Source organism: Cricetulus griseus (genome assembly GCF_003668045.3).
Source record: "Cricetulus griseus strain 17A/GY chromosome 1 unlocalized genomic scaffold, alternate assembly CriGri-PICRH-1.0 chr1_1, whole genome shotgun sequence".
Taxonomy (NCBI): Eukaryota; Metazoa; Chordata; class Mammalia; order Rodentia; family Cricetidae; genus Cricetulus; species Cricetulus griseus.
The window spans coordinates 77,956,280-77,967,392 of NW_023276807.1; positions in this window are offsets into that span (position 1 = coordinate 77,956,280).

The following is an 11,113-nucleotide window of genomic DNA, read 5'->3' on the forward strand; positions in this document are numbered from 1 at the left end:
TGCTGGAAGGTACAGAATATCTCAGTGCCAGCAAGTCATTAGCTTCACATGCGTGTGTTTGTCCTCCGTGCTTTAAAAAAATACCTTCTTCTCTAAGCACACTGGACTGGTCCTATTTGCAGTTAGGCAACATTACAAATGGAGAGAAAAGTTATGAAGAAAGTGTGGCACATCATGACAACCGATCATCTTAGTGAAGAGTAGGTGAAAGTTCACTGTACTTTTTAATCTATTTACCTTCGTGTGTATTTTAATTTTTTCAAAGTTAAAAGTTTATCCATGTATTTTCAAAATGAAGATATTATTAACAATTTATAGAAATAAAAGAATAAAACTGGGGATTCAACTGAGGAGCAGGCAAACAGCCCTGAGTTTGATTCCCAGTATTGTGTAAAGCATCTAAGGTTCTACACACCTGTATTCCAGTGTTTTGTGAATCACCCATGGTGATACACACCTGTAACCCAGTGCTGTATAAATCATTCATGGCAATACACACCTGTAATCCAAGTTGGGGTGAATCATCCATGGTGATACACACCTGTAATCTAGTTTGGTGTGGATCATCCATGGTGATACACTGTGGTGATATATAGTTTATAATCTAATAAACTTGCCTAAAGATCAGAATGCAAAGCTAGCCACAGACATAGAGGCCAGGCAGTGGTGGTACACACCTTTAATCCCAACAGCCACACTAGTAAGCCATAGAAGCTAGTCAGTGATGATGTCTTTAATTCCAGGACTCAGGAACAGAGGCAGATGGATCTCTGTGAGTTCAAAGCCACCCTGGCCTACACGGAAGTGAATATGTCTAAAAGAGAAACAGAGCTCACACAAAGGTGATCTCAGCACTTGGGATTCCATATCTTTAATCCCAGCACCAGAGAGGTATATAAGATAGGAGTTCAGTGTCTCATGCTGGATTTGAGTAATTAGTCTCCAGCCACATTGAGGTCAAAATTGCCCCAGCCTTGGTAGAGGTCAGAACTCTAGGTGACTTGGATGTTTTTCTGATCTTCAGCTTGAACCCCAATATTTGTCTCTGGGTTTATATTATTTGTGCTACAATACACACCTATAATCCAATTTTGTGTAAACATTCATGGTAATACACACCTGTAATTCCAGCTCTCAGGAGGTAGGGGCGGGAGGGTCAGAAGTTGAAGGTCATCCTCTACTAAGTTTGAGGACAGCCCCGATTCTATGAGGCATCAAGAAAGAGAGGAAAAAGAAGGGGGAGGGAAGGAGGGAGGAAGGAAGGAAGTGTGTAAACTAAAAAAAATAGACAAATTCCTAGAAACATGCAAACTTCCAAAACTACCTTAAGAAGGAGTAAAATTTTCTGCTAGACATAATACAGCAAAGGGGATTAAATGGATACTAAAAGTTTCCCAGAAACAAAAAAATCCAGAACCAGGTTACTTTCTGCTAAGTATTAACACCAATCCTCAAGATATTCCAAAACATAGGTAAGAATCCTAACAGTCTCACATTACCTTGATATCAATGTGTTGTGTTGCTTTTCCTGTGGAGACATGAGCCAACATCTCTTTATTCCAGATTCAGCACTAATAGCAAGCCAAAAGAACAAGTCCCTCAATTCAGGGTTACGTAAGAAACCTGGGCAACTTATGGTTAGCTACAACACTGAAGAAGAGTCCCCCCCACACACCTAGCTGTTGTTAACTGCTCATATATCCAATCTGAGGGGCAGGGCTTTGGATGTATGTCCATGGCCTTTCCTCTACCTTCCACAAAGGAATGAGCACAATTATTGGGGGGGAGGGTCACAAGGTAATCACAACTGATCTGTTTGGTGAGATATTTGTAAACTGTGTAAAAATGTATTGCTGTAATTGGTGTAATCAAAAGCTGAACAGTCAATAGCTAGGGGGGGACTTCTGGGCACAGAGAGAGGAGGTATGAAGAAATAATCAAGGTGCAGAGAGACACCAATGAGACATACAGGATGAAAGAAAGGCAAAATGTAGATTAATATAAATGGGTTAATTTAAGTTATAAGAGCTAGTGGGACAAGTCTAAGCTAAGGCTGAGCTTTCATAATTAATGAGAAGTCTCCCAGCTGGATGGTGGTGTGCACGCCTTTAATCCCATCACTTGGAAGGCAGAGACAAGCAGCTCTCCTTAAATTTGAGGCCAGCCTGGTTTACAGAGCAAGTTTCAGGACAGGCTCCAAAGTTACACAGAGAACCCTGCCTCGAAAAATAAGCAAGCAAGCAAGCAAGCAAGCAAGCAAACAAACAAACAAACAAAAGTCTCTGTGTAGTTATTTGGAGCCTGGAAGTACAAAGACTGTTTCTGAGTTGGCAACAGTGGCATGCTCTGAGAGTAAAGTTCTACAACTCAAAAGCAAAGATAGCCAGGCAGTGGTGGTACTTGCCTTTAATCCTAGCACATGGAGGCAGAGGCAGACAGATCTCTATTAGTTTGAAGGTAGCCTGATCTACAGAGTTAGTTCCAGTACAGTCAAAGCTATACAGAGAAACAAACAAACAAACAAAAAGCCCTGAATCCAAAGATATCACAAAGAAGCTGCAGATCAGTATCTCTTCTGGAGATGTATGCAAATGTATTCAACAGAATACGAGTAAATTAAATCCAACTGTATATTAAAGAAGTTGCACACCAAGAACAAGCAAGGAGGGCTTACTCAAAGAGCACAGGAGGGCTAAACACACATGGAATCAGTGCAAGCCTGGCATGATGGCTCATGCCTGGAAACCTAGAGCTTGAGAAGCTAAGACAAGACCACTGTGGGTTTGAGGCCAGCCTGGGCTACTTGGTGAGCTCTAGGCTAACTGGGACTACAGACCTATATCCTAATCAACCAAACAAAAAACATCCTTTTGTGAAAAAACATTTAGTAATCTATGAATAGGAGCTTCTATTAGCTGAAGGCCATGTATGAAAAATCCACAGGCAACATCATTGTCCATAGTGAAAGGCTGAGAGCTTTCCTGCCTGAAGGAAAGGATGTAATTATATCACTAGATCCAAGATAAACATTAAATGGGTGTTTATTGGAAACAATTACACAGAAAAATACAAAGAACTGCCAGAGCATTTCCCTGCTCTTCCTACTGGATCCCCTGACCCAATAGAAAGCTTGACAAGCAAAGCCACACCTCAAGCTCCTCTCTTTCTGATTCTGTCTGCCTAAAGCAACACCCAAAGGGGTGTGGCCACCATTTCAGATCCACAGACCAGATGCCTACAATTCCCCTTTTAGTTTAAAGAAGAAGTCTTTTTTTTTTTTCTGAGACAGGGTTTCTCTGTGGTTTTGGAGGCTGTCCTGGAACTAGCTCTTGTAGACCAGGCTGGTCTTGAACTCACAGAGATCTGCCTGCCTCTGCCTCCCGAGGGCTGGGATTAAAGGCGTGCGACACCAATGCCTGGCAAGAAGAAGGTTTTAAGCCTGATGCGAAAACTATATACAATGATAACAAATGTCAAGTATACTCCATGAAAAGGAAAGGTAAACATACATTAACTAAAACCTACTATCAGCAAGAGCAACATTGAACAAAAGATGTATACTACTTGTCCAGTATACATGTCCAGTATCCAGGTAAAGGCATGACAGGGATTACTCTGATAGCAGTCCTAATCTGGGAAGTCTAAATCTTGTCTATCTAAGATAAGAGAGGATATGGCTATGACTGTCTAGTCTTCAACCTCATCAAAGACCTGAGAAGGAAAATAACAATACTAGGGGAGGCAAGAAGTGCAATCCTGTGACTTCCAAAGGTGCAAGCGAAGACAGAAATAGCAGGCTACCTGGACAGTCACCCAAGGTCTCATAGCAATATTGGGGCAACCAACTTTAGCTAAGGCCTAAAGTATCAGAAGTACTGTAGGGAGACACTGCAACATGCCCCCTAAGGGCTGGATACAGGCGTGCCTGACAACACCTGTCAAGGTGTGGTCAAGATGAGGTCAGAGTGACGTGGCAGGGGCTCTTAAGCAGCCGCTAGCACATGGAACGGTCTCTTCCCCTTCTGCTGCCCTTACTCCCTGGCCTTGCTACTCTGGCTTGCATTTGGCTGGTATTTATCTGAATAAAGGTATTTGAATCTACAAGCATTCTCCTTCAAAGGACCATCTCAGAAGCAGGGAAATTGAAAAATCTGTCTTACCCTTACTTGACAGGGTTCAGCAGTCTTCTTAAATTTATCTCTTGCAAGCTCAGTTAGGACAGCATGTCCAAGGCCAGAGGTCAAGGTGGGGGCGGTTCTTTGCCCAAGAGGTCAGTAGCTGAGGAGAGAATAAACTCCAGATGGAGTATCATCAGTGCCCAACATACTCTCAGGAATAGCTCGGTGCTTTCAGGAGCAATTGTGTCTCAAGTCAACAGAGTACTAATATTAAAACATTTAAATACCACATTCTATAGGTCTTAGAAGTGTTTGAAGATCAAATATCTATGTCTGACTAACCTCAGAGGTATAAGAAGCATGGGTAACTATAATCTGTAATTCTTAGAAACATAGTTGCTCAATGGCTGAAGCTTCCCAAAATAACTTAGCAAGGATAACGACTTAAAAAAGATATATATATATATATCTCAGAGACAGAACTGAAATGTCTTGACTAGAGGTAGAACTATAAAGTGCAATATGATAAAATACCCTAAGTTGTATTAATATACAAAATATATACACAAAGATAGTTTTATATTTGTGTGCAAAACATTGTAAACAGAAAGAAGACCCTATTCAGTCAACATACAACAATCTAACATTATCTATAGCTAATAGTTACTAAAATTAGTTCACAAGAAGATATGTTAATCTACCTATATCCTATCCTAACCATACCCTTCCCATCCATACCCCTAAACTTATCTAAAAGAGATAACCCTGAGTCTAACCATCACCTTCCATACCTAACCCTACACAATTAAAACCAACCCTAAGCAGGTGAGAGAAAAAAGAAAACCCAAAATACCCTTAATGCCAACTGTAGGGGAAGGGGACACTGTATTTCTTAGAGTTACTTCCTACTGAAATGGGGCAAGAGTGACTCTATAGGATCCTGTAGGAAAAAAAAATAAGGCAATGGAAAGTCTCGACAGGATTAGCTTTAACATTTGTAGCTGGTCTCTGAGTGGCAGGAGATGCTTGACTAAAGTTCTTTTCTGAAACTCTGACCAGAGTATTATAAGAAGGTGCACCATCTCAGCTAGCTAGTCTGGAATTGTCTAGCACAGCATAGTTTTAAACAGGTCTAAGAGTGGTGTTTACTAGTTCAGAGACAACAAGTTGAATCAAGTGGAATCGATGAAGTAGGGCCCCATCTTCTTTCTGGAGACTTCAGTGATTGCTGTTAGGAAATGTTACTGTTCATTGTGGAAGACTTAAACATTAATACCAACATAGAAAGTTTAACTTTAATAGGTATGCATACTGGAAAAGGTAACAATAAGGATGAAAACAAGTATGAGGGGAATTAGGAGTTTTAGAGAGATAACAGAGTTATCTGTTAAATGATATCTGTTAAATGATAGTTCCTTGATTTTGTTTTCTTTTGTCTTACACCAATTGGCTTCTTGATATAAGACAGAAACTCTGAATTTTTATTTTAACAACATGCTTGAATTTAGAGAAGGAAAGCCAAATCCAACTCCAAAGCCAGCATTGGTTTTACGTGAATTGGGACTAACAGAGTACTAGGAAGTAAGAAGATAAAAGTTTTTGAGTAGCGGGACCTTAGTAAGAATAGATATTGGTACCATAAGTCAGATTCTTCTTTGTTTGATGATTCTTTCTGGATAGTTATCCTTTCTTCTTTAGGCATCTACACGTCCAATGTCTTTTGGCTTCTGAAAAATGGGTGTTTTCTGTTTTCCTGTAATGACAAGAACAGAACACTCCCCCATCTTTGTGATGTTTCCATACAACTTGTGGGATATACCTTGGTGGATGACCTATCATTTTTTCCTCATCAAGAGGTTTCTCCTGTTCAAATCGATCTTGATCAACTTTGATGGTATCCAAAGCTTCTCTTCTGTAGAAACAAAGGCAAAAGCCCTACCACAACATAGCACATATCCTGGTTTCCAAACTGAGGTCAATACATCCTTGAAGTACAACGGCTGATTTAGCTCAGAAGTTTTTTCTATTGTCCAATGTCTTTCTGCAACTGTTTTTCCTTTCTCATCAGCATTAAGAAAGTTTAAGGTTAGTAAAACATTATGTAATCAGTTTTGGAGGGTCTTGGTTCCCTCTGCCTGTTTATAGAGCATTTCCTTTAAGGTATGATTAGATCTCTCAACAACTGCTTGTCCTGTAGGATTGTGTGGAGTACCAGTAACATGCTTTATGTTATAATATTTAAAAAACTGTTTCAGTTTACTGGAGACATATGCTGGAGCATTGTCAGTTTTTATTTGTGCAGGTATACCCATAATAGCCATTACCTCTAATAGGTGTGTAATAACAGAATCAGGCCTTTTAGCGCTCAGAGCAGTTGCCCATTGAAATCCTAAAAATGTGTCTATTGTAAAGTGCACATATTTTAATTTTCCAAATTCTGCAAAGTGAAACACATCCATTTGCTGAATTTCATTTCTATATATACCTTTAGGGTTACTATCTGCTGGTAAAGGAGTTTGGTTATAGAAGGAACAAGTAGGACTTTTTTTTTTACTATTTCCTTAACTTGTTGTCAGGTGATGGAAAAATATTTTTTAAACTTTTGCTATTCATATAGTGTTCTTTTTATGAAATTCTGAGGCCTCCAGCACACTTCCTATTAATAAACAATCAAGTTCATCATTGCTTTGTGCTAGAGGACCTAGCAGACCTGTATGGGATCTCATGTGTGCTATATATATAGGGTGTGTCCTATTCCTGATTATTTCTTGATATTGTATAAACAATGACGCTAATTCAGTATCATCAGGAATAAATTCAACAGTCCCAATGTGTAAGATGCCACTCTCTGCATATTGAGAGTTGATGACTATATTGGGAGGTTCTGTAAAATCCCTAAGTACCATGAGAATGGAATAGAGTTCTGCCTTTTGTACAGAGTTATAAGGGTTTTGAACCACTTTACTTATTTCTCCTGATTTATATCCTGCCTTACCTGATTTGTTTTCATCAGTGTAGAATGTAGGGATGCCAGAGATTGGTGTTTTCCTTACAATGTGTGGAAGGATTCAAATGGTTTTCTTTATGAATTTTATTCTCTCACTTTTGGGATATTGTTGCTAATCATTCTCAAAAAGTCACTGCAAGCTCTTTGCCAATATTCATTATCTTTCCAAAAGGAGGAAATTTCCTCATTAGTTAAAGGAACTATGATTTCTTCTGTGTACATTCCTGTCAGTTGATGAAGTCTTAATTCTTCTTTTAAAATCAAACCAGAAATTTTTCTATATATGTTTTAAATTTTTATTCTCTTTATGTGATAGAAATATCCATTCTAATATGATATCTTCCCTCTTCATCAAAATCTCTTAAGGGTATTCCCTAGATGGTAATATAACCAGAATACAATCTAGCTTTGGATCCATATGGTTCACATGTGTCTTCAGTATTCTTTTTTTCTAACCATTCTAATTCTTTTTCAGTTTCAGCTAATAACAGTCTTGGACTATTTAAATCCTTGTCCCCTTTTAGGGTTCTTTTCAAAGTTTTTAGATCATTACCTTCTATTCCAATAATAGTCTGTAGCTGGGAAATCTCTCCTAGCAATTTTTGAAAATCATTAAGAATCTGATATCGACCCCTCCCCATCTGTACTTTTTGTGCTCTAATTTTCTGTAGACCTATTTTATATCCTAAATAATTGATACAGTCTCCTCTTTGTATTTCCTTCAGGGGCAATTTGTAATCCCCAGTGAGGTAAAACTTCCTTTACTTCCTCGGAAACTGTTTATGAATTATTTCCAATGGTTTTTGCATGAAATATTAGCACAGGATGGGGCTGTTTAATATTCCCTGTGGCAAGACCTTCCATTGATATCTCTTGACCAGCTGAGAATTATTTTAATTAGGCACCATGAAGGCAAGGTTTTCCTTATCCCTTTCTTGTTAAGGTATAGTGAAGAAGCAATCTTTTAAATCAGTAACTATAATAGGCCATTCTTTAGGTATCAGAGAAGGTAAGGGCATTCCAGACTGTAGAATTATTGATGGCTATGAGGTCTGTAAGCATTCTCCATTTTCCAGACTTCTTTTTAAATAACAAACACAGGAGAATTCCAAGGGCTGGTAGTTCTTAAATATGTCCAGCATTTAGCTGTTCCTGAACCAGCTTTTCAAGAGCCTCTAGCTTCTCAGAGGTCATAGGCCATTGCCTCAGGCAGACAGGTTCATCAGTTAGCCACTTTAAGGGTAGGGTTTTTGGTTCCTCTGTTAGTTTGGCACTTGGACTCTGATTTTGTACAGCCTGGCTAGTTGGTGTCTGTTTTCTGTAGTGCCTTACAATATTTTTTCCACAACCATGATTTTTTTTTATGGTTCAGATCTGATACTGGAGGAATGTTAATCTGAGTATTCCATTGCTGCAATAGATCATGACCCCATAGATTTATTGCTATATCAGCTACATATGGCCTCAGCCTTCCTCTTTGTACTTCTGGCTCTATACATTTAACCCATCTCATGCTCTGTTTTACCTGAGATAGGTTTCCAGTCCCAAAGAATTGAATGTTTACTTCCTGCAGAGGTCATATTGGAGGCCAAGATTCTTGAGTTATAATTAGTAATCTCCACCCTTGTTTCCACCAAGCCTATTAGTATAGCGTTATTTGTTTGTACTCTTAATTTCGGTCTTTTATCATTTATAGAAGTCTGTCAAATATACATTTTTTGTTTCCTCCATGTATATTTGATTCATCCTCTAAAGCTAATCTACCAACCAGAGTGGTATGATTTTTTACAATAGGCACTGGATTTTTTAATTGTTCTGGGGAGAATTGTCCTCCATATTGACTGGGAATGACTAGGCCACTTTCGACATGGGGGCCTTTGAGAGCCCCCCCCAGGGGTTTCTCAATGGTAAAGGGTTTCCTTGCTTTTCCATGATCGATCTACATACATTGGTCCAGTGTCGGCCTTTGCCACATCTTCTACATAATGCAGAAGGTTGGGGCCTTCTGTTTGAGTTATTCCTAGAAGAAGCATTATTTCTAGGAATGCGTTGTCTATAATTTCTTCTCAGATGTCCTATTTTACCACAATTAAAACATTTGGTATTTTGATGTCTTTTCAAACCTTTGGAGATTGCTACTCCTACCCAAGCCTCAGTGTCATAATTATTAGACTTAATATTGGCTGTATGCAGGATCCATTCATCCAATGGTGCTGATCTGATTTTTAAGGGCCAAAGCACCTTTTTGCATTGTGAATTAGCATTCTCATAAGCTAGAGATTCTATGAGTATTTGTCTAGCTTCTGGATCTGTTACTCCTCTTTGAACTGCTCTAGTCAATCTTTGCAAAAATGTACTATAACGTTCCTTTGGGTCTTATAACACATTAGTATAGGACTCAACTCTTTGTCCTGGTTCTTGAATCTTATCCCAAGCATTCAAAGCTGCTGTACAGCATAGGGACAAGGTGTGTTCATCATTTGCAACTTGAGTGTCTGCATCAGCATAAAGACCCTCGCCATGAATTTTTTCTTGAGGAACCTTATAAACTTTCTTTTGGCCTTGAAGTTCAAGTGCTTTGTCCTCTTCCCTCCATAAAGCACTCCATTCTATTTGAGATGCAGTTTCAAGGATAACTGAGATTAATTGGTCCCAAACATTAGAGGTCACCCTATTTCTTGTTGCCATGACTCTACTAATTGCCTCACATATAGTGAATACATGCCATAAGAGATTACTGCTTCCTTTATACCTTTTAAATGTTTCATATGCATTGGCTCCTAATGACATTCAATGAATCCTTTTGGGTGTTTTTTAGTTGCTAGTTTTTCAGTAACAGTAATGGAGTAAACTGTCGGTGCTCACAAGATGGCTGCACTCCATCTTTGCTCAAGGGAAGAAAGTTCAAAACTGCACTCAGAAAGTCATAAGACCTAAAAGTCAAAGGCATGGCCACAGTAGGGTGTTTGATCTTGGCCTTGGCTGTCTTATTCTAAATAACAGACCTGGTCTGATGTGTGTTTACTCCTGACCCTCAAAGCCAGGTAACAAGAAGTTGAATCTAAGGTGTGGTTACTGAATCCTTAGAGAAAAGAGGAGGAAAAGTCTGTTTACTCCATATATATGTTACCATGTTCTCCTTTTTGATAGAGGTATATAAGAGTGGTGAAAAATAAGGCATTTCAGTATTGATTGATTTGCCCTCCTGATTTTATTTCTGTGTCTTCATCTTTTCCTTTAATGTGCTTAGCTAGCTTTTCTTTAATCCACACTCCCCCTCTCAGATACAAACCTCGAGCTGCTCCGCTGGCTCCGACTGCAGCCCTGCAATGACAGCTCTCCACAGAAAACCATAGAGGATGATGTAACGACCTTTGGTAGGTCATCTCTGACTCTGAAAGGTACTGGTGATGTTAAATCCCTTTCATTCTCTATTGTTTGTATCTCAGCTCCTGGCATATCAGTTTTAAGGTTTTCTATGGCTTGTAATCTATTCACCATTGTTTCTCTGAGTGTTTGAATTTCATGGATGTTATGTTTTTGAAGAAAAAGAGGAGAAGAGAGAGATGAGACATGTTAACCAGTTTATTATAAGGCCTGGCAGAGAAGGGAGACTAAAGAGAGAAGAGAAACAGGGTAAATGGTTGACCACCATGGCCGGTCACCATAGAGAAAGTGCGTAGATGGGAGAAGAGGAGCAAAGCAGAAGTGAGCAGAGAGAGAGAGAGTAAAGAGAGTAAAAAAGCGAGCAGGAAAGTTGGAACTTTTAAAGGAAAGACTGCACATGCGCATTGAGGTTCCACGAATGCCCAGAGTCCTCACGCAGGCCATAATGCGTGGCAGTTGATGTGGTGATGACATAGCACATTTTCCTGTGCATGCCCTGACTGTTGTCAGGGGGTGGGGTCTGTCTCTTAAAGAGGTAGAGCCAATCAGCATCAAAGCCTGAACCTTTCAATGGATAGTATAAATTTCTAGGGATTTCATT